At 45.8% G+C, this 23,290-nt stretch overlaps 1 protein-coding gene across 2 annotated transcripts in view; it reads left to right on the top strand.

Moving 5' to 3' along the window:
* The window catches only part of LOC134927080 (cytochrome P450 2B4-like), a 535,854-nt gene that overhangs the window by 338,986 nt on the left and 173,578 nt on the right, over window positions 1-23,290 (top strand). The gene's annotated exons all lie outside the window — the stretch shown is intronic.

Below are 23,290 nucleotides of genomic sequence, written 5' to 3'. Positions count from 1 at the left end.
GAAGCTGAGAGGGGGATATATAAGTTATTGAGTAAGGGTAGGTGAGAGAGGGATGAAGTTACAGAGGGTGAAGGGAAGCTGAGAGGGGGATATATAAGTTATTGAGGAAGGGTAGGTGAGAGAGGGATGAAGTTACAGAGGGTGAAGGGAAGCTGAGAGGGGGATATATAAGTTATTGAGGAAGGGTAGGTGAGAGATGAATGAAGTTACAGAGGGGGAAGGGAAGCTGAGAGGGGGATATATAAGTTATTGAGGAAGGGTAGGGGAGAGAGGGATGAAGTTACAGAGGGGGAAGGGAAGCTGAGAGGGATATATATAAGTTATTGAGGAAGGGTAGGTGAGAGATGAATGAAGTTACAGAGGGGGAAGGGAAGCTGAGAGGGGGATATATAAGTTATTGAGGAAGGGTAGGGGAGAGAGGGAAGAAGTTACAGAGGGGGAAGGGAGCTGAGAGGGGGATATATAAATTATTGAGGAATTGTAGGTGAGAGAGGGATGAAGTTACAGAGGGTAAAGGGAAACTGAGAGGGGGATATATAAGTTATTGAGGAAGGGTAGGTGAGAGAAGAATGAAGTTACAGAGGGGGAAGGGAAGCTGAGAGGGGGATATATAAGTTATTGAGTAAGGGTAGGTGAGAGAGGGATGAAGTTACAGAGGGTGAAGGGAAGCTGAGAGGGATATATGTAAGTTATTGAGGAAGGGTAGGTGAGAGAGGGATAAAGTTACAGAGGGGGAAGGGAGCGGACAGGGGGATATATAAGTTATTGAGTAAGGGTAGGTGAGAGAGGGATGAAGTTACAGAGGGTGAAGGGAAGCTGAGAGGGAAATATGTAAGTTATTGAGGAAGGGTAGGTGAGAGAGGGATGAAGATACAGAGGGTGAAGGGAACCTGAGAGGGGGATATATAAGTTATTGAGGAAGGGTAGGTGAGAGAGGGATGAAGTTACAGAGGGGGTAGGGAAGCTGACAGGGGGATATATAAGTTATTGAGGAAGGGTAGGTGAGAGAGGGATGAAGTTACAGAGGGTGAAGGGAAGCTGAGAGGGGGATATATAAGTTATTGAGGAAGGGTAGGTGAGATAGGGATGAAGTTACAGAGGGTGAAGGGAAGCTGAGAGGGGGATATATAAGTTATTGAGGAAGGGTAGGTGAGAGAGGGATGAAGTTACAGAGGGTGAAGGGAAGCTGAGAGGGGGATATATAAGTTATTGAGGAAGGGTAGGTGAGAGAGGGATGAAGTTACAGAGGGTGAAGGGAAGCTGAGAAGGGGATATATAAGTAATTGAGGAAGGGTAGGTGAGAGAGGGATGAAGTTACAGAGGGTGAAGGGAAGCTGAGAGGGATATATGTAAGTTATTGAGGAAGGGTAGGTGAGAGAGGGATGAAGATACAGAGGGTGAAGGGAACCTGAGAGGGGGATATATAAGTTACTGAGGAAGGGTAGGTGAGAGAGGGATGAAGTTACAGAGGGTGAAGGGAAGCTGAGATGGATATATGTAAGTTATTGAGGAAGGGTAGGTGAGAGAGGGATAAAGTTACAGAGGGGGAAGGGAGCTGACAGGGGGATATATAAGTTATTGAGTAAGGGTAGGTGAGAGAGGGATAAAGTTACAGAGGGTGAAGGGAAGCTGAGAGGGGGATGTATAAGTTATTGAGGAAGGGTATGTGAGAGAGGGATGAAGTTACAGAGGGGGTAGGGAAGCTGACAGGGGGATATATAAGTAATTGAGGAAGGGTAGGTGAGAGAGGGATGAAGTTACAGAGGGTGAAGGGAAGCTGAGAGGGGGATATATAAGTTATTGAGTAAGGGTAGTGAGAGAGGGATGAAGTTACAGAGGGTGAAGGGAAGCTGAGAGGGGGATATATAAGTTATTGAGGAAGGGTAGGTGAGAGAGGGATGCAGTTACAGAGGGTGAAGGGAAGCTGAGAGGGGGATATATAAGTTATTGAGGAAGGGTAGGTGAGAGAGGGATGAAGTTACAGAGGGTGAAGGGAAGCTGAGAAGGGGATATATAAGTTATTGAGGAAGGGTAGGTGAGAGAGGGATGAAGTTACAGAGGGTGAAGGGAAGCTGAGAGGGATATATGTAAGTTATTGAGGAAGGGTAGGTGAGAGAGGAATGAAGATACAGAGGGTGAAGGGAACCTGAGAGGGGGATATATAAGTTACTGAGGAAGGGTAGGTGAGAGAGGGATGAAGTTACAGAGGGGGAAGGGAAGCTGAGAGGGGGATATATAAGTTATTGAGTAAGGGTAGGTGAGAGAGGGATGAAGTTACAGAGGGTGAAGGGAAGCTGAGAGGGATATATGTAAGTTATTGAGGAAGGGTAGGTGAGAGAGGGATGAAGTTACAGAGGGTGAAGGGAAGCTGAGAGGGGAATATATAAGTAATTGAGGAAGGGTAGGTGAGAGAGGGATGAAGTTACAGAGGGTGAAGGGAAGTTGAGAGGGAGATATATAAGTTATTGAGTAAGGGTAGGTGAGAGAGGGATGAAGTTACAGAGGGGGAAGGGAAGCTGACCGGGGGATATATAAGTTATTGAGTAAGGGTAGGTGAGAGAGAGATGAAGTTACAGAGGAGGAAGGGAAGCTGAGAGGGGGATATATAAGTTATTGAGGAAGGGTAGGTGAGAGAGGGATGAAGTTACAGAGGGGGAAGGGAGCTGAGAGGGGGATATATAAGTTATTGAGGAAGGGTAGGTGAGAGAGGGATGAAGTTACAGAGGGTGAAGGGAAGCTGAGAGAGGGATATATAAGTTATTGAGGAAGGGTACGTGAGAGAGGAACGAAGTTACAGAGGGTGAAGGGAAGCTGAGAGGGGGATATATAAGTTATTGAGGAAGGGTACGTAAGAGAGTAACGAAGTTACGGAGGAGGAAGGGAGCTGAGAGGGGGATAAATAAGTTATTGAGGAAGGGTAGGTGAGAGAGGGATGAAGTTACAGAGGGTGAAGTTAAGCTGAGAGAAGGATATATATAAGTTATTGAGGAAGGGTAGGTGAGAGAGGGATGAAGTTACAGAGGAGGAAGGGGAGCTGACAGGGGGATATATAAGTTATTGAGGAAGGGTAGGTGAGAGAGAGATGAAGTTACAGAGGGGGAAGGGAAGCTGAGAGGGGGATATATAAGTTATTGAGTAAGGGTAGGTGAGAGAGGGATAAAGTTACAGAGGGGGAAGGGAAGCTGAGAGGGATATATATAAGTTATTGAGGAAGGGTAGGTGAGAGATGAATGAAGTTACAGAGGGGGAAGGGAAGCTGAGAGGGGGATATATAAGTTATTGAGGAAGGGTAGGGGAGAGAGGGATGAAGTTACAGAGGGGGAAGGGAGCTGAGAGGGGGATATATAAATTATTGAGGAATTGTAGGTGAGAGAGGGATGAAGTTACAGAGGGTAAAGGGAAACTGAGAGGGGGATATATAAGTTATTGAGGAAGGGTAGGTGAGAGAAGAATGAAGTTACAGAGGGGGAAGGGAAGCTGACAGGGGGATATATAAGTTATTGAGGAAGGGTAGGTGAGAGAGGGATGAAGTTACAGAGGGTGAAGGGAAGCTGAGAGGGGGATATATAAGTTATTGAGGAAGGGTAGGTGAGAGAGGGATGAAGTTACAGAGGGGGAAGGGAAGCTGAGAGGGGGATATATAAGTTATTGAGTAAGGGTAGGTGAGAGAGGGATGAAGTTACAGAGGGTGAAGGGAAGCTGAGAGGGATATATGTAAGTTATTGAGGAAGGGTAGGTGAGAGAGGAATGAAGTTACAGAGGGGGAAGGGAAGCTGAGAGGGGGATATATAAGTTATTGAGTAAGGGTAGGTGCGAGAGGGATGAAGTTACAGAGGGTGAAGGGAAGCTGAGAGGGATATATGTAAGTTATTGAGGAAGGGTAGGTGAGAGAGGGATGAAGTTACAGAGAAGTAGGGGAAGATGAGAGGGATATATGTAAGTTATTGAGTAAGGGTAGGTGAGAGAGGGATAAAGTTACAGAGGGTGAAGGGAAGCTGAGAGGGGGATATATAAGTTATTGAGGAAGGGTAGGTGAGAGAGGGATGAAGTTACAGAGGGGGAAGGGAAGCTGACAGGGGGATATATAAGTAATTGAGTAAGGGTAGGTGAGAGAGGGATAAAGTAACAGAGGGTGAAGGGAAGCTGAGAGGGATATATGTAAGTTATTGAGGAAGGGTAGGTGAGAGAGGGATGAAGATACAGAGGGTGAAGGGAACCTGAGAGGGGGATATATAAGTTACTGAGGAAGGGTAGGTGAGAGAGGGATGAAGTTACAGAGGGGGAAGGGAAGCTGAGAGGGGGATATATAAGTTATTGAGTAAGGGTAGGTGAGAGAGGGATGAAGTTACAGAGGGTGAAGGGAAGCTGAGAGGGATATATGTAAGTTATTGAGGAAGGGTAGGTGAGAGAGGGATAAAGTTACAGAGGGGGAAGGGAGCTGACAGGGGGATATATAAGTTATTGAGTAAGGGTAGGTGAGAGAGGGATAAAGTTACAGAGGGTGAAGGGAAGCTGAGAGGGGGATGGATAAGTTATTGAGGAAGGGTAGGTGAGAGAGGGATGAAGTTACAGAGGGGGTAGGGAAGCTGACAGGGGGATATATAAGTAATTGAGGAAGGGTAGGTGAGAGAGGGATGAAGTTACAGAGGGTGAAGGGAAGCTGAGAGGGGGATATATAAGTTATTGAGGAAGGGTAGGTGAGAGAGGGATGAAGTTACAGAGGGTGAAGGGAAGCTGAGAGGGGGATATATAAGTTATTGAGGAAGGGTAGGTGAGAGAGGGATGAAGTTACAGAGGGTGAAGGGAAGCTGAGAGGGGGATATATAAGTTATTGAGGAAGGGTAGGTGAGAGAGGGATGAAGTTACAGAGGGTGAAGGGAAGCTGAGAAGGGGATATATAAGTTATTGAGGAAGGGTAGGTGAGAGAGGGATGAAGTTACAGAGGGTGAAGGGAAGCTGAGAGGGATATATGTAAGTTATTGAGGAAGGGTAGGTGAGAGAGGGATGAAGATACAGAGGGTGAAGGGAACCTGAGAGGGGGATATATAAGTTACTGAGGAAGGGTAGGTGAGAGAGGGATGAAGTTACAGAGGGGGAAGGGAAGCTGAGAGGGGGATATATAAGTTATTGAGTAAGGGTAGGTGAGAGAGGGATGAAGTTACAGAGGGTGAAGGGAAGCTGAGAGGGATATATGTAAGTTATTGAGGAAGGGTAGGTGAGAGAGGGATAAAGTTACAGAGGGGGAAGGGAGCTGACAGGGGGATATATAAGTTATTGAGTAAGGGTAGGTGAGAGAGGGATAAAGTTACAGAGGGTGAAGGGAAGCTGAGAGGGGGATGTATAAGTTATTGAGGAAGGGTAGGTGAGAGAGGGATGAAGTTACAGAGGGGGTAGGGAAGCTGACAGGGGGATATATAAGTTATTGAGGAAGGGTAGGTGAGAGAGGGATGAAGTTACAGAGGGTGAAGGGAAGCTGAGAGGGGGATATATAAGTTATTGAGGAAGGGTAGGTGAGAGAGGGATGAAGTTACAGAGGGTGAAGGGAAGCTGAGAGGGGGATATATAAGTTATTGAGGAAGGGTAGGTGAGAGAGGGATGAAGTTACAGAGGGTGAAGGGAAGCTGAGAGGGGGATATATAAGTTATTGAGGAAGGGTAGGTGAGAGAGGGATGAAGTTACAGAGGGTGAAGGGAAGCTGAGAAGGGGATATATAAGTTATTGAGGAAGGTTAGGTGAGAGAGGGATGAAGTTACAGAGGGTGAAGGGAAGCTGAGAGGGATATATGTAAGTTATTGAGGAAGGGTAGGTGAGAGAGGAATGAAGATACAGAGGGTGATGGGAACCTGAGAGGGGGATATATAAGTTACTGAGGAAGGGTAGGTGAGAGAGGGATGAAGTTACAGAGGGGGAAGGGAAGCTGAGAGGGGGATATATAAGTTATTGAGTAAGGGTAGGTGAGAGAGGGATGAAGTTACAGAGGGTGAAGGGAAGCTGAGAGGGGGATATATAAGTTATTGAGGAAGGGTAGGTGAGAGAGGGATGAAGTTACAGAGGGTGAAGGGAAGCTGAGAAGGGGATATATAAGTTATTGAGGAAGGGTAGGTGAGAGAGGGATGAAGTTACAGAGGGTGAAGGGAAGCTGAGAGGGGAATATATAAGTAATTGAGGAAGGGTAGGTGAGAGAGGGATGAAGTTACAGAGGGTGAAGGGAAGTTGAGAGGGAGATATATAAGTTATTGAGTAAGGGTAGGTGAGAGAGGGATGAAGTTACAGAGGGGGAAGGGAAGCTGACCGGGGGATATATAAGTTATTGAGGAAGGGTAGGCGAGAGAGGGATGAAGTGACAGAGGGTGAAGGGAAGCTGAGAGGGGGATATATAAGTTATTGAGGAAGGGTAGGTGAGAGAGGGATGAAGATACAGAGGGGTAAGGGAAGCTGAGAGGGATATATGTAAGTTATTGAGGAAGGGTAGGTGAGAGAAGAATGAAGTTACAGAGGGGGAAGGGAAGCTGACAGGGGGATATATGAGTTATTGAGGAAGGGTAGGTGAGAGAGGGATGAAGTTACAGAGGGTGAGGGGAAGCTGAGAGGGGGATATATAAGTTATTGAGGAAGGGTAGGTGAGAGAGGGATGAAGTTACAGAGGGGGAAGGGAAGTTGAGAGGGGGATTTATAAGTTATTGAGTAAGGGTAGGTGAGAGAGGGATGAAGTTACAGAGGGGGAAGGGAAGCTGAGAGGGGGATATATAAGTTATTGAGGAAGGGTAGGTGAGAGAGGGATGAAGTTACAGAGAAGTAGGGGAAGCTGAGAGGGGGATATATGTAAGTTATTGAGGAAGGGTAGGTGAGAGAAGAATGAAGTTACAGAGGGGGAAGGGAAGCTGACAGGGGGATATATAAGTTATTGAGGAAGGGTAGGTGAGAGAGGGTTGAAGTTACAGAGGGTGAAGGGAAGCTGAGAGGGATATATGTAAGTTATTGAGGAAGGGTAGGTGAGAGAAGGATAAAGTTACAGAGGGGGAAGGGAGCTGACAGGGGGAAATATAAGTTATTGAGGAAGGGTAGGTGAGAGAGGGATAAAGTTACAGAAGGTGAAGGGAAGCTGACAGGGAGATATATAAGTTATTGAGGAAGGGTAGGTGAGAGAGGGATGTAGTTACAGAGGGGGAAGGGAGCTGAGAGGGGGATATAAAAGTTATTGAGGAAGGGTAGGTGAGAGAGGGATGAAGTTAAAGAGGGTGAAGGGAAGCTGAGAGAGGAATATATAAGTTATTGAGGAAGGGTAGGTGAGAGAGGGATGAAGTTACAGAGGGGGAAGGGAGCTGAGAGGGGGATAGATAAGTTATTGAGGAAGGGTAGGTGAGAGAGGGATGAAGTTACAGAGGGGTAAGGGAAGCTGAGAGGGATATATGTAAGTTATTGAGGAAGCGTAGGTGAGAGAAGAATGAAGATACAGAAGGGTAAGGGAAGCTGAGAGGGATATATGTAAGTTATTGAGGAAGGGTAGGTGAGAGAGAGATGAAGTTACAGAGGGGAAAGGGAAACTGCGAGGGGGATATATAAGTTATTGAGGAAGGGTAGGTGAGAAAGGAATGAAGTTACAGAGGGGGAAGGGAAGCTGAGAGAGGAATATATAAGTTATTGAGTAAGGGTAGGTGAGAGAGAGATGAAGTTACAGAGGAGTAAGGAAGCTGAGAGAGGGATATATAAGTTATTGAGTAAGGAAAGGTGAGAGAGGGATGAAGTTACAGAGGGTGAAGGGAAGCTGAGAGGGGGATATATAAGTTATTGAGGAAGGGTAGGTGAGAGAGGGAAAAAGTTAGAGGGTGAAGGGAAGCTGAGAGGGGGATATATGTTATTGAGGAAGGGTACGTGAGAGAGGAACGTAGTTACGGAGGTGGAAGGGAGGCTGAGAGGGAGATATATATGTTATTGAGGAAGGGTAGGTGAGAGAGATGAAGTTACAGAGGGTGAAGGGAAGCTGAGAGGGATATATATATATAAGTTATTGAGGAAGGGTAGGTGAGAGAGGGATGAAGTTACAGAGGGGGAAGGGAAGCTGACGGGGATATATAAGTTATTGAGGAAGGGTAGGTGAGAGAGGGATAAAGTTACAAATGGGGAAGGGAGCTGAGACTGGTATATATAAGTTATTGAGGAAGGGTAGGTGAGAGAGTGATGAAGTTACAGAGGGTGAAGGGAAGCTGAGAGGGGGATATATAAGTTATTGAGTAAGGGTAGGTGAGAGAGAGATGAAGTTACAGAGGAGGAAGGGAAGTGGAGAGGGGGATATATAAGTTATTGAGTAAGGGTAGGTGAGAGAGGGATGAAGTTACAGAGTGGGAAGGGAGCTGAGAGGGGGATATATAAGTTATTGAGGAAGGGTAGGTGAGAGAGGGATGAAGTTACAGAGGGTGAAGGGAACCTGAGAGGGGGATATATAAGTTATTGAGGAAGGGTAGGTGAGAGAGGGATGAAGTTACAGAGGGGTAAGGGAAGCTGAGAGGGGGATATATAAGTTATTGAGTAAGGGTAGGTGAGAGAGAGATGAAGTTACAGAGGAGGAAGGGAAGCTGAGAGGGGGATATATAAGTTATTGAGGAAGGGTAGGTGAGAGAGGGATGAAGTTACAGAGGGGGAAGGGAGCTGAGAGGGGGATATATAAGTTATTGAGGAAGGGTAGTTGAGAGAGGGATGAAGTTACAGAGGGTGAAGGGAAGCTGAGAGTGGGATATATAAGTTACTGAGGAAGGGTACGTGAGAGAGGAACGAAGTTACAGAGGGTGAAGGGAAGCTGAGAGGGGGATATATAAGTTATTGAGGAAGGGTACGTAAGAGAGGAACGAAGTAACGGAGGAGGAAGGGAGCTGAGAGGGGGATAAATAAGTTATTGAGGAAGGGTAGGTGAGAGAGGGATGAAGTTACAGAGGGTGAAGGGAAGCTGAGAGAAGGATATATATAAGTTATTGAGGAAGGGTAGGTGAGAGAGGGATGAATTTACAGAGGAGGAAGGGGAGCTGACAGGGGGATATATAAGTTATTGAGGAAGGGTAGGTGAGAGAGAGATGAAGTTACAGAGGGGGAAGGGAAGCTGAGAGGGGGATATATAAGTTATTGAGTAAGGGTAGGTGAGAGAGGGATAAAGTTACAGAGGGTGAAGGGAAGCTGAGAGGGGGATATATAAGTCATTGAGGAAGGGTAGATGAGAGAGGGATGAAGTTACAGAGGGGGAAGGGAAGCAGAGAGGGGGATATATAAGTTATTGAGTAAGGGTAGGTGAGAGAGGGATGAAGTTACAGAGGGTGAAGGGAAGCTGAGAGGGATATATGTAAGTTATTGAGGAAGGGTAGGTAAGAGAGGGATGAAGTTACAGAGGGGGAAGGGAAGCTGAGAGGGGGATATATAAGTTATTGAGTAAGGGTAGGTGAGAGAGGGATGAAGTTACAGAGGGTGAAGGGAAGCTGAGAGGGATATATGTAAGTTATTGAGGAAGGGTAGGTGAGAAAGGGATGAAGTTACAGAGAAGTAGGGGAAGATGAGAGGGATATATGTAAGTTATTGAGTAAGGGTAGGTGAGAGAGGGATAAAGTTACAGAGGGTGAAGGGAAGCTGAGAGGGGGATATATAAGTTATTGAGGAAGGGTAGGTGAGAGAGGGATGAAGTTACAGAGGGGGAAGGGAAGCTGACAGGGGGATATATAAGTAATTGAGTAAGGGTTGGTGAGAGAGGGATGAAGTTACAGAGGGTGAAGGGAAGCTGAGAGGGATATATATATATGTTATTGAGGAAGGGTAGGTGAGAGAAGGATGAAGTTACAGAGGGGGAAGGGAAGCTGAGAGGGGGATATATAAGTTATTGAGGAAGGGTAGGTGAGAGAGGGATGAAGTTACAGAGGGTGAAGGGAAGCTGAGAGAGGAATATATAAGTTATTGAGGAAGGGTAGGTGAGAGAGGGATGAAGTTACAGAGGGTGAAGGGAAGCTGAGAGGGGGATATATAAGTTATTGAGGAAGGGTAGGTGAGAGAGGGATGAAGTTACAGAGGGTGAAGGGAAGCTGAGAGGGGGATATATAAGTTATTGAGGAAGGGTAGGTGAGAGAGGGATGAAGTTACAGAGGGTGAAGGGAAGCTGAGAGGGGGATATATAAGTTATTGAGGAAGGGTAGGTGAGAGAGGGATGAAGTTACAGAGGGTGAAGGGAAGCTGAGAGGGATATATGTAAGTTATTGAGGAAGGGTAGGTGAAAGAGGGATGAAGATACAGAGGGTGAAGGGAACCTGAGAGGGGGATATATGTTACTGAGGAAGGGTAGGTGAGAGAGGGATGAAGTTACAGAGGGGGAAGGGAAGCTGAGAGGGGGATATATAAGTTATTGAGTAAGGGTAGGTGAGAGAGGGATGAAGTTACAGAGGGTGAAGGGAAGTTGAGAGGGATATATGTAAGTTATTGAGGAAGGGTAGGTGAGAGAGGGATAAAGTTACAGAGGGGGAAGGGAGCTGACAGGGGGATATATAAGTTATTGAGTAAGGGTAGGTGAGAGAGGGATAAAGTTACAGAGGGTGAAGGGAAGCTGAGAGAGGAATATATAAGTTATTGAGGAAGGGTAGGTGAGAGAGGGATGAAGTTACAGAGGGTGAAGGGAAGCTGAGAGGGGGATATATAAGTTATTGAGGAAGGGTAGGTGAGAGAGGGATGAAGTTACAGAGGGTGAAGGGAAGCTGAGAGGGATATATGTAAGTTATTGAGGAAGGGTAGGTGAGATAGGGATAAAGTTACAAATGGGGAAGGGAGCTGAGACTGGTATATATAAGTTATTGAGGAAGGGTAGGTGAGAGAGTGATGAAGTTACAGAGGGTGAATGGAAGCTGAGAGGGGGATATATAAGTTATTGAGTAAGGGTAGGTTAGAGAGAGATGAAGTTACAGAGGGGGAAGGGAAGCTGAGAGAGGAATATATAAGTTATTGAGGAAGGGTAGGTGAGAGAGGGATGAAGTTACAGAGGGTGAAGGGAAGCTGAGAGGGGGATATATAAGTTATTGAGGAAGGGTAGGTGAGAGAGGGATGAAGTTACAGAGGGTGAAGGGAAGCTGAGAGGGATATATGTAAGTTATTGAGGAAGGGTAGGTGAGAGAGGGATAAAGTTACAAATGGGGAAGGGAGCTGAGACTGGTATATATAAGTTATTGAGGAAGGGTAGGTGAGAGAGTGATGAAGTTACAGAGGGTGAAGGGAAGCTGAGAGGGGGATATATAAGTTATTGAGTAAGGGTAGGTGAGAGAGAGATGAAGTTACAGAGGAGGAAGGGAAGCGGAGATGGGGATATATAAGTTATTGAGTAAGGGTAGGTGAGAGAGAGATGAAGTTGCAGAGTGGGAAGGGAGCTGAGAGGGGGATATATAAATTATTGAGGAATTGTAGGTGAGAGAGGGATGAAGTTACAGAGGGTAAAGGGAAACTGAGAGGGGGATATATAAGTTATTGAGGAAGGGTAGGTGAGAGAAGAATGAAGTTACAGAGGGGGAAGGGAAGCTGACAGGGGGATATATAAGTTATTGAGGAAGGGTAGATGAGAGAGGGATGAAGTTACAGAGGGGGAAGGGAAGCAGAGAGGGGGATATATAAGTTATTGAGTAAGGGTAGGTGAGAAAGGGATGAAGTTACAGAGAAGTAGGGGAAGCTGAGAGGGATATATGTAAGTTATTGAGTAAGGGTAGGTGAGAGAGGGATAAAGTTACAGAGGGTGAAGGGAAGCTGAGAGGGGGATATATAAGTTATTGAGGAAGGGTAGGTGAGAGAGGGATGAAGTTACAGAGGGGGAAGGGAAGCTGACAGGGGGATATATAAGTAATTGAGTAAGGGTAGGTGAGAGAGGGATGAAGTTATAGAGGGGTATGGGAAGCTGAGAGGGGGATATATAAGTTATTGAGTAAGGGTAGGTGAGAGAGAGATGAAGATACAGAGGAGGAAGGGAAGCTGAGAGGGGGATATATAAGTTATTGAGGAAGGGTAGGTGAGAGAGAGATGAAGTTACAGAGGGGGAAGGGAAGCTGAGAGGGGGATATATAAGTTATTGAGGAAGGGTAGGTGAGAGAGATGAAGTTACAGAGGGGGAAGGGAGCTGAGAGGGGGATATATAAGTTACTGAGGAAGGGTAGGTGAGAAAGGGATGAAGTTACAGAGGGTAAAGGGAAGCTGAGAGGGGGATATATAAGTTATTGAGGAAGGGTAGCTGAGAGAGGGATGAAGTTACAGAGGGTGAAGGGAAGCTGAGAGGGATATATATAAGTTATTGAGGAAGGGTAGGTGAGAGAGGGATGAAGTTACAGAGGGGTAAGGGAAGCTGAGAGGGATATATATAAGTTATTGAGGAAGGGTAGGTGAGAAATATGAAGTTACAGAGGGGGAAGGGAAGCTGAAAGGGGGATATATAAGTTATTGAGGAATTGTAGGTGAGAGAGGGATAAAGTTACAGAGGGGGAAGGGGAGCTGAGTGGGGGATATATAAGTTATTGAGGAAGGGTAGGTGATAGAGGGATAAAGTTACAGAGGGGGAAGGGGAGCTGAGAGGGGGATATATAAGTTATTGAGGAAGGGTAGGTGAGAGAGAGAGATGAAGTTACAGAGGGGAAAGGGAAACTGCGAGGGGGATATATAAGTTATTGAGGAAGGGTAGGTGAGAAAGGAATGAAGTTACAGAGGGGTAAGGGAAGCTGAGAGAGGAATATATAAGTTATTGAGTAAGGGTAGGTGAGAGAGAGATGAAGTTACAGAGGAGTAAGGAAGTTGAGAGAGGGATATATAAGTTATTGAGTAAGGAAAGGTGAGAGAGGGATGAAGTTACAGAGGGTGAAGGGAAGCTGAGAGGGGGATATATAAGTTATTGAGGAAGGGTAGGTGAGAGAGGGAAAAAGTTAGAGGGTGAAGGGAAGCTGAGAGGGGGATATATGTTATTGAGGAAGGGTACGTGAGAGAGGAACGTAGTTACGGAGGAGGAAGGGAGGCTGAGAGGGGGATATATATGTTATTGAGGAAGGGTAGGTGAGAGAGATGAAGTTACAGAGGGTGAAGGGAAGCTGAGAGGGATATATATAAGTTATTGAGGAAGGGTAGGTGAGAGAGGGATGAAGTTACAGAGGGGGAAGGGAAGCTGAGAGGGGGATATATAAGTTATTGAGTAAGGGTAGGTGAGAGAGAGATGAAGTTACAGAGGAGGAAGGGAAGCGGAGAGGGGGATATATAAGTTATTGAGTAAGGGTAGGTGAGAGAGAGATGAAGTTACAGAGTAAGAAGGGAGCTGAGAGGGGGATATATAAGTTATTGAGGAAGGGTAGGTGAGAGAGGGATGAAGTTACAGAGGGTGAAGGGAAGCTGAGAGGGGGATATATAAGTTATTGAGTAAGGGTAGGTGAGAGAGGGATGAAGTTACAGAGGGTGAAGGGAAGCTGAGAGGGATTTATGTAAGTTATTGAGGAAGGGTAGGTGAGAGAGGGATGAAGTTATAGAGGGGTAAGGGAAGCTGAGAGGGGGATATATAAGTTATTGAGTAAGGGTAGGTGAGAGAGAGATGAAGATACAGAGGAGGAAGGGAAGCTGAGAGGGGGATATATAAGTTATTGAGGAAGGGTAGGTGAGAGAGAGATGAAGTTACAGAGGGGGAAGGGAAGCTGAGAGGGGGATATATAAGTTATTGAGGAAGGGTAGGTGAGAGAGATGAAGTTACAGAGGGGGAAGGGAGCTGAGAGGGGGATATATAAGTTATTGAGGAAGGGTAGGTGAGAAAGGGATGAAGTTACAGAGGGTAAAGGGAAGCTGAGAGGGGGATATATAAGTTATTGAGGAAGGGTAGCTGAGAGAGGGATGAAGTTACAGAGGGTGAAGGTAAGCTGAGAGAGATATATATAAGTAATTGAGGAAGGGTAGGTGAGAGAGGGATGAAGTTACAGAGGGGTAAGGGAAGCTGAGAGGGATATATATATAAGTTATTGAGGAAGGGTAGGTGAGAAATATGAAGTTACAGAGGGGGAAGGGAAGCTGAAAGGGGGATATATAAGTTATTGAGAAAGGGTAGGTGAGAGAGGGATAAAGTTACAGAGGGGGAAGGGGAGCTGAGAGGGGGATATATAAGTTATTGAGGAAGGTTTGGTGATAGAGGGATAAAGTTACAGAGGGGGAAGGGGAGCTGAGATGGGGATATATAAGTTATTGAGGAAGGGTAGGTGATAGAGGGATAAAGTTACAGAGGGGGAAGGGGAGCTGAGAGGGGGATATATAAGTTATTGTTGAAGGGTAGGTGAGAGAGAGATGAAGTTACAGAGGGGAAAGGGAAACTGCGAGGGGGATATATAAGTTATTGAGGAAGGGTAGGTGAGAAAGGAATGAAGTTACAGAGGGGTAAGGGAAGCTGAGAGAGGAATATATAAGTTATTGAGTAAGGGTAGGTGAGAGAGAGATGAAGTTACAGAGGAGTAAGGAAGCTGAGAGAGGGATATATAAGTTATTGAGTAAGGAAAGGTGAGAGAGGGATGAAGTTACAGAGGGTGAAGGGAAGCTGAGAGGGGGATATATGTTATTGAGGAAGGGTACGTGAGAGAGGAACGTAGTTACGGAGGAGGAAGGGAGGCTGAGAGGGGGATATATATGTTATTGAGGAAGGGTAGGTGAGAGAGATGAAGTTACAGAGGGTGAAGGGAAGCTGAGAGGGATATATATAAGTTATTGAGGAAGGGTAGGTGAGAGAGGGATGAAGTTACAGAGGGGGAAGGGAAGCTGACGGGGATATATAAGTTATTGAGGAAGGGTAGGTGAGAGAGGGATAAAGTTACAAATGGGGAAGGGAGCTGAGACTGGTATATATAAGTTATTGAGGAAGGGTAGGTGAAAGAGTGATGAAGTTACAGAGGGTGAAGGGAAGCTGAGAGGGGGATATATAAGTTATTGAGTAAGGGTAGGTGAGAGAGATGAAGTTACAGAGGAGGAAGGGAAGCGGACAGGGGGATATATAAGTTATTGAGGAAGGGTAGGTGAGAGAGGGATGAAGTTACAGAGGGTGTAGGGAAGCTGAGAGTGGGATATATAAGTTATTGAGGAAGGGTACGTGAGAGAGGAACGAAGTTACAGAGGGTGAAGGGAAGCTGAGAGGGGGATATATAAGTTATTGAGGAAGGGTACGTAAGAGAGGAACGAAGTTACGGAGGAGGAAGGGAGCTGAGAGGGGGATAAATAAGTTATTGAGGAAGGGTAGGTAGAGAGGGATGAAGTTACAGAGGGTGAAGGGAAGCTGAGAGAAGGATATATATAAGTTATTGAGGAAGGGTAGGTGAGAGAGGGATGAAGTTACAGAGGAGGAAGGGGAGCTGACAGGGGGATATATAAGTTATTGAGGAAGGGTAGGTGAGAGAGAGATGAAGTTACAGAGGGGGAAGGGAAGCTGAGAGGGGGATATATAAGTTATTGAGTAAGGGTAGGTGAGAGAGGGATAAAGTTACAGAGGGGGAAGGGAAGCAGATTGGGATATATATAAGTTATTGAGGAAGGGTAGGTGAGAGATGAATGAAGTTACAGAGGGGGAAGGGAAGCTGAGAGGGGGATATATAAGTTATTAAGGAAGGGTAGGGGAGAGAGGGATGAAGTTACAGAGGGGGAAGGGAGCTGAGAGGGGGATATATAAATTATTGAGGAATTGTAGGTGAGAGAGGGATGAAGTTACAGAGGGTAAAGGGAAACTGAGAGGGGGATATATATAAGTTATTGAGGAAGGGTAGGTGAGAGAAGAATGAAGTTACAGAGGGGGAAGGGAAGCTGACAGGGGGATATATAAGTTATTGAGGAAGGGTAGGTGAGAGAGGGATGAAGTTACAGAGGGTGAAGGGAAGCTGAGAGGGGGATATATAAGTTATTGAGGAAGGGTAGGTGAGAGAGGGATGAAGTTACAGAGGGGGAAGGGAAGCTGAGAGGGGGATATATAAGTTATTGAGTAAGGGTAGGTGAGAGAGGGATGAAGTTACAGAGGGGTAAGGGAAGCTGAGAGGGATATATATAAGTTATTGAGGAAGGGTAGGTGAGAAATATGAAGTTACAGAGGGGGAAGGGAAGCTGAAAGGGGGATATATAAGTTATTGAGGAATTGTAGGTGAGAGAGGGATAAAGTTACAGAGGGGGAAGGGGAGCTGAGTGGGGGATATATAAGTTATTGAGGAAGGGTAGGTGATAGAGGGATAAAGTTACAGAGGGGGAAGGGGAGCTGAGAGGGGGATATATAAGTTATTGAGGAAGGGTAGGTGAGAGAGAGAGATGAAGTTACAGAGGGGAAAGGGAAACTGCGAGGGGGATATATAAGTTATTGAGGAAGGGTAGGTGAGAAAGGAATGAAGTTACAGAGGGGTAAGGGAAGCTGAGAGAGGAATATATAAGTTATTGAGTAAGGGTAGGTGAGAGAGAGATGAAGTTACAGAGGAGTAAGGAAGTTGAGAGAGGGATATATAAGTTATTGAGTAAGGAAAGGTGAGAGAGGGATGAAGTTACAGAGGGTGAAGGGAAGCTGAGAGGGGGATATATAAGTTATTGAGGAAGGGTAGGTGAGAGAGGGAAAAAGTTAGAGGGTGAAGGGAAGCTGAGAGGGGGATATATGTTATTGAGGAAGGGTACGTGAGAGAGGAACGTAGTTACGGAGGAGGAAGGGAGGCTGAGAGGGGGATATATATGTTATTGAGGAAGGGTAGGTGAGAGAGATGAAGTTACAGAGGGTGAAGGGAAGCTGAGAGGGATATATATAAGTTATTGAGGAAGGGTAGGTGAGAGAGGGATGAAGTTACAGAGGGGGAAGGGAAGCTGAGAGGGGGATATATAAGTTATTGAGTAAGGGTAGGTGAGAGAGAGATGAAGTTACAGAGGAGGAAGGGAAGCGGAGAGGGGGATATATAAGTTATTGAGTAAGGGTAGGTGAGAGAGAGATGAAGTTACAGAGTAAGAAGGGAGCTGAGAGGGGGATATATAAGTTATTGAGGAAGGGTAGGTGAGAGAGGGATGAAGTTACAGAGGGTGAAGGGAAGCTGAGAGGGGGATATATAAGTTATTGAGTAAGGGTAGGTGAGAGAGGGATGAAGTTACAGAGGGTGAAGGGAAGCTGAGAGGGATTTATGTAAGTTATTGAGGAAGGGTAGGTGAGAGAGGGATGAAGTTATAGAGGGGTAAGGGAAGCTGAGAGGGGGATATATAAGTTATTGAGTAAGGGTAGGTGAGAGAGAGATGAAGATACAGAGGAGGAAGGGAAGCTGAGAGGGGGATATATAAGTTATTGAGGAAGGGTAGGTGAGAGAGAGATGAAGTTACAGAGGGGGAAGGGAAGCTGAGAGGGGGATATATAAGTTATTGAGGAAGGGTAGGTGAGAGAGATGAAGTTACAGAGGGGGAAGGGAGCTGAGAGGGGGATATATAAGTTATTGAGGAAGGGTAGGTGAGAAAGGGATGAAGTTACAGAGGGTAAAGGGAAGCTGAGAGGGGGATATATAAGTTATTGAGGAAGGGTAGCTGAGAGAGGGATGAAGTTACAGAGGGTGAAGGTAAGCTGAGAGAGATATATATAAGTAATTGAGGAAGGGTAGGTGAGAGAGGGATGAAGTTACAGAGGGGTAAGGGAAGCTGAGAGGGATATATATATAAGTTATTGAGGAAGGGTAGGTGAGAAATATGAAGTTACAGAGGGGGAAGGGAAGCTGAAAGGGGGATATATAAGTTATTGAGAAAGGGTAGGTGAGAGAGGGATAAAGTTACAGAGGGGGAAGGGGAGCTGAGAGGGGGATATATAAGTTATTGAGGAAGGTTTGGTGATAGAGGGATAAAGTTACAGAGGGGGAAGGGGAGCTGAGATGGGGATATATAAGTTATTGAGGAAGGGTAGGTGATAGAGGGATAAAGTTACAGAGGGGGAAGGGGAGCTGAGAGGGGGATATATAAGTTATTGTTGAAGGGTAGGTGAGAGAGAGATGAAGTTACAGAGGGGAAAGGGAAACTGCGAGGGGGATATATAAGTTATTGAGGAAGGGTAGGTGAGAAAGGAATGAAGTTACAGAGGGGTAAGGGAAGCTGAGAGAGGAATATATAAGTTATTGAGTAAGGGTAGGTGAGAGAGAGATGAAGTTACAGAGGAGTAAGGAAGCTGAGAGAGGGATATATAAGTTATTGAGTAAGGAAAGGTGAGAGAGGGATGAAGTTACAGAGGGTGAAGGGAAGCTGAGAGGGGGATATATGTTATTGAGGAAGGGTACGTGAGAGAGGAACGTAGTTACGGAGGAGGAAGGGAGGCTGAGAGGGGGATATATATGTTATTGAGGAAGGGTAGGTGAGAGAGATGAAGTTACAGAGGGTGAAGGGAAGCTGAGAGGGATATATATAAGTTATTGAGGAAGGGTAGGTGAGAGAGGGATGAAGTTACAGAGGGGGAAGGGAAGCTGACGGGGATATATAAGTTATTGAGGAAGGGTAGGTGAGAGAGGGATAAAGTTACAAATGGGGAAGGGAGCTGAGACTGGTATATATAAGTTATTGAGGAAGGGTAGGTGAAAGAGTGATGAAGTTACAGAGGGTGAAGGGAAGCTGAGAGGGGGATATATAAGTTATTGAGTAAGGGTAGGTGAGAGAGATGAAGTTACAGAGGAGGAAGGGAAGCGGACAGGGGGATATATAAGTTATTGAGGAAGGGTAGGTGAGAGAGGGATGAAGTTACAGAGGGTGTAGGGAAGCTGAGAGTGGGATATATAAGTTATTGAGGAAGGGTACGTGAGAGAGGAACGAAGTTACAGAGGGTGAAGGGAAGCTGAGAGGGGGATATATAAGTTATTGAGGAAGGGTACGTAAGAGAGGAACGAAGTTACGGAGGAGGAAGGGAGCTGAGAGGGGGATAAATAAGTTATTGAGGAAGGGTAGGTAGAGAGGGATGAAGTTACAGAGGGTGAAGGGAAGCTGAGAGAAGGATATATATAAGTTATTGAGGAAGGGTAGGTGAGAGAGGGATGAAGTTACAGAGGAGGAAGGGGAGCTGACAGGGGGATATATAAGTTATTGAGGAAGGGTAGGTGAGAGAGAGATGAAGTTACAGAGGGGGAAGGGAAGCTGAGAGGGGGATATATAAGTTATTGAGTAAGGGTAGGTGAGAGAGGGATAAAGTTACAGAGGGGGAAGGGAAGCAGATTGGGATATATATAAGTTATTGAGGAAGGGTAGGTGAGAGATGAATGAAGTTACAGAGGGGGAAGGGAAGCTGAGAGGGGGATATATAAGTTATTAAGGAAGGGTAGGGGAGAGAGGGATGAAGTTACAGAGGGGGAAGGGAGCTGAGAGGGGGATATATAAATTATTGAGGAATTGTAGGTGAGAGAGGGATGAAGTTACAGAGGGTAAAGGGAAACTGAGAGGGGGATATATATAAGTTATTGAGGAAGGGTAGGTGAGAGAAGAATGAAGTTACAGAGGGGGAAGGGAAGCTGACAGGGGGATATATAAGTTATTGAGGAAGGGTAGGTGAGAGAGGGATGAAGTTACAGAGGGTGAAGGGAAGCTGAGAGGGGGATATATAAGTTATTGAGGAAGGGTAGGTGAGAGAGGGATGAAGTTACAGAGGGGGAAGGGAAGCTGAGAGGGGGATATATAAGTTATTGAGTAAGGGTAGGTGAGAGAGGGATGAAGTTACAGAGGGTGAAGGGAAGCTGAGAGGGATATATGTAAGTTATTGAGGAAGGGTAGGTGAGAGAGGAATGAAGTTACAGAGGGGGAAGGGAAGCTGAGAGGGGGATATATAAGTTATTGAGTAAGGGTAGGTGAGAGAGGGATGAAGTTACAGAGGGTGAAGGGAAGCGGAGAGGGATATATGTAAGTTATTGAGTAAGGGTAGGTGAGAGAGGGATAAAGTTACAGAGGGTGAAGGGAAGCTGAGAGGGGGATATATAAGTTATTGAGGAAGGGTAGGTGAGAGAGGGATGAAGTTACAGAGGGGGAAGGGAAGCTGACAGGGGGATATATAAGTAATTGAGTAAGGGTAGGTGAGAGAGGGATGAAGTTACAGAGGGTGAAGGGAAGCTGAGAGGGATATATATATGTTATTGAGGAAGGGTAGGTGAGAGAAGGATGAAGTTAAAGAGGGGGAAGGGAAGCTGAGAGGGGGATATATAAGTTATTGAGTAAGGGTAGGTGAGAGAGGGATGAAGTTACAGAGGGTGAAGGGAAGCGGAGAGGGATATATGTAAGTTATTGAGTAAGGGTAGGTGAGAGAGGGATAAAGTTACAGAGGGTGAAGGGAAGCTGAGAGGGGGATATATAAGTTATTGAGGAAGGGTAGGTGAGAGAGGGATGAAGTTACAGAGGGGGAAGGGAAGCTGACAGGGGGATATATAAGTAATTGAGTAAGGGTAGGTGAGAGAGGGATGAAGTTACAGAGGGTGAAGGGAAGCTGAGAGGGATATATATATGTTATTGAGGAAGGGTAGGTGAGAGAAGGATGAAGTTAAAGAGGGGGAAGGGAAGCTGAGAGGGGATATATAAGTTATTGAGGAAGGGTAGGTGAGAGAGGGATGAAGTTACAGAGGGTGAAGGGAAGCTGAGAGAGGAATATATAAGTTATTGAGGAAGGGTAGGTGAGAGAGGGATGAAGTTACAGAGGGTGAAGGGAAGCTGAGAGGGGGATATATAAGTTATTGAGGAAGGGTAGGTGAGAGAGGGATGAAGTTACAGATTGTGAAGGGAAGCTGAGAGGGGGATATATAAGTTATTGAGGAAGGGTAGGTGAGAGAGGGATGAAGTTACAGAGGGTGAAGGGAAGCTGAGAGGGGGATATATAAGTTATTGAGGAAGGGTAGGTGAGAGAGGGATGAAGTAACAGAGGGTGAAGGGAAGCTGAGAGGGATATATGTAAGTTATTGAGGAAGGGTAGGTGAGAGAGGGATGAAGATACAGAGGGTGAAGGGAACCTGAGAGGGGGATATATAAGTTACTGAGGAAGGGTAGGTGAGAGAGGGATGAAGTTACAGAGGGGGAAGGGAAGCTGAGAGGGGGATATATAAGTTATTGAGTAAGGGTAGGTGAGAGAGGGATGAAGTTACAGAGGGTGAAGGGAAGCTGAGAGGGATATATATAAGTTATTGAGGAAGGGTAGGTGAGAGAGGGATGAAGTTACAGAGGGGTAAGGGAAGCTGAGAGGGATATATATAAGTTATTGAGGAAGGGTAGGTGAGAAATATGAAGTTACAGAGGGGGAAGGGAAGCTGAAAGGGGGATATATAAGTTATTGAGGAAGGGTAGGTGAGATAGGGATAAAGTTACAGAGGGGGAAGGGGAGCTGAGAGGGGGATATATAAGTTATTGAGGAAGGTTTGGTGATAGAGGGATAAAGTTACAGAGGGGGAAGGGGAGCTGAGAGGGGGATATATAAGTTATTGAGGAAGGGTAGGTGATAGAGGGATAAAGTTACAGAGGGGGAAGGGGAGCTGAGAGGGGGATATATAAGTTATTGAGGAAGGGTAGGTGAGAGAGAGATGAAGTTACAGAGGGGAAAGGGAAACTGCGAGGGGAATATATGTTATTGAGGAAGGGTAGGTGAGAAAGGAATGAAGTTACAGAGGGGTAAAGGAAGCTGAGAGAGGAATATATAAGTTATTGAGTAAGGGTAGGTGAGAGAGAGATGAAGTTACAGAGGAGTAAGGAAGCTGAGAGAGGGATATATAAGTTATTGAGTAAGGAAAGGTGAGAGAGGGATGAAGTTACAGAGGGTGAAAGGAAGCTGAGAGGGGGATATATAAGTTATTGAGGAAGGGTAGATGAGAGAGGGAAAAAGTTAGAGGGTGAAGGGAAGCTGAGAGGGGGATATATGTTATTGAGGAAGGGTACGTGAGAGAGGAACGTAGTTACGGAGGAGGAAGGGAGGCTGAGAGGGGGATATATATGTTATTGAGGAAGGGTAGGTGAGAGAGATGAAGTTACAGAGGGTGAAGGGAAGCTGAGAGGGATATATATAAGTTATTGAGGAAGGGTAGGTGAGAGAGGGATGAAGTTACAGAGGGGGAAGGGAAGCTGACGGGGATATATAAGTTATTGAGTTAGGGTAGGTGAGAGAGGGATAAAGTTACAAATGGGGAAGGGAGCTGAGACTGGTATATATAAGTTATTGAGGAAGGGTAGGTGAGAGAGTGATGAAGTTACAGAGGGTGAAGGGAAGCTGAGAGGGGGATATATAAGTTATTGAGTAAGGGTAGGTGAGAGAGAGATGAAGTTACAGAGGAGGAAGGGAAGCGGAGAGGGGGATATATAAGTTATTGAGTAAGGGTAGGTGAGAGAGGGATGAAGTTACAGAGTGGGAAGGGAGCTGAGAGGGGGATATATAAGTTATTGAGGAAGGGTAGGTGAGAGAGGGATGAAGTTACAGAGGGTGAAGGGAACCTGAGAGGGGGATATATAAGTTATTGAGGAAGGGTTTGTGAGAGCGGGATGAAGTTACAGAGGGTGAAGGAAAGCTGAGAGGGGGATATATAAGTTATTGAGGAAGGGTACGTAAGAGAGGAACGAAGTTACGGAGGAGGAAGGGAGCTGAGAGGGTGATAAATAAGTTATTAAGGAAGGGTAGGTGAGAGAGGGATGAAGTTACAGAGGGTGAAGGGAAGCTGAGAGAAGGATATATATAAGTTATTGAGGAAGGGTAGGTGAGAGAGGGATGAAGTTACAGAGGAGGAAGGGGAGCTGACATGGGGATATATAAGTTATTGAGGAAGGGTAGGTGAGAGAGAGATGAAGTTACAGAGGGGGAAGGGAAGCTGAGAGGGGGATATATAAGTTATTGAGTAAGGGTAGGTGAGAGAGGGATGAAGTTACAGAGGGTAAAGAGAAACTGAGAGGGGGATATATAAGTTATTGAGGAAGGGTAGGTGAGAGAAGAATGAAGTTACAGAGGGGGAAGGGAAGCTGACAGGGGGATATATAAGTTATTGAGGAAGGGTAGGTGAGAGAGGGATGAAGTTACAGAGGGTGAAGGGAAGCTGAGAGGGGGATATATAAGTTATTGAGGAAGGGTAGGTGAGAGAGGGATGAAGTTACAGAGGGGGAAGGGAAGCTGAGAGGGGGATATATAAGTTATTGAGTAAGGGTAGGTGAGAGAGGGATGAAGTTACAGAGGGTGAAGGGAAGCTGAGAGGGATATATGTAAGTTGTTGAGGAAGGGTAGGTGAGAGAGGAATGAAGTTACAGAGGGGGAAGGGAAGCTGAGAGGGGGATATATAAGTTATTGAGTAAGGGTAGGTGAGAGAGGGAAGAA

The sequence above is a fragment of the Pseudophryne corroboree genome, chromosome 5, assembly GCF_028390025.1.
Source record: "Pseudophryne corroboree isolate aPseCor3 chromosome 5, aPseCor3.hap2, whole genome shotgun sequence".
Lineage (NCBI taxonomy): Eukaryota > Metazoa > Chordata > Amphibia > Anura > Myobatrachidae > Pseudophryne > Pseudophryne corroboree.
The sequence above is the reverse complement of the archived record's forward strand: the minus strand, read 5'-3'. Positions and strand labels throughout refer to the sequence as shown.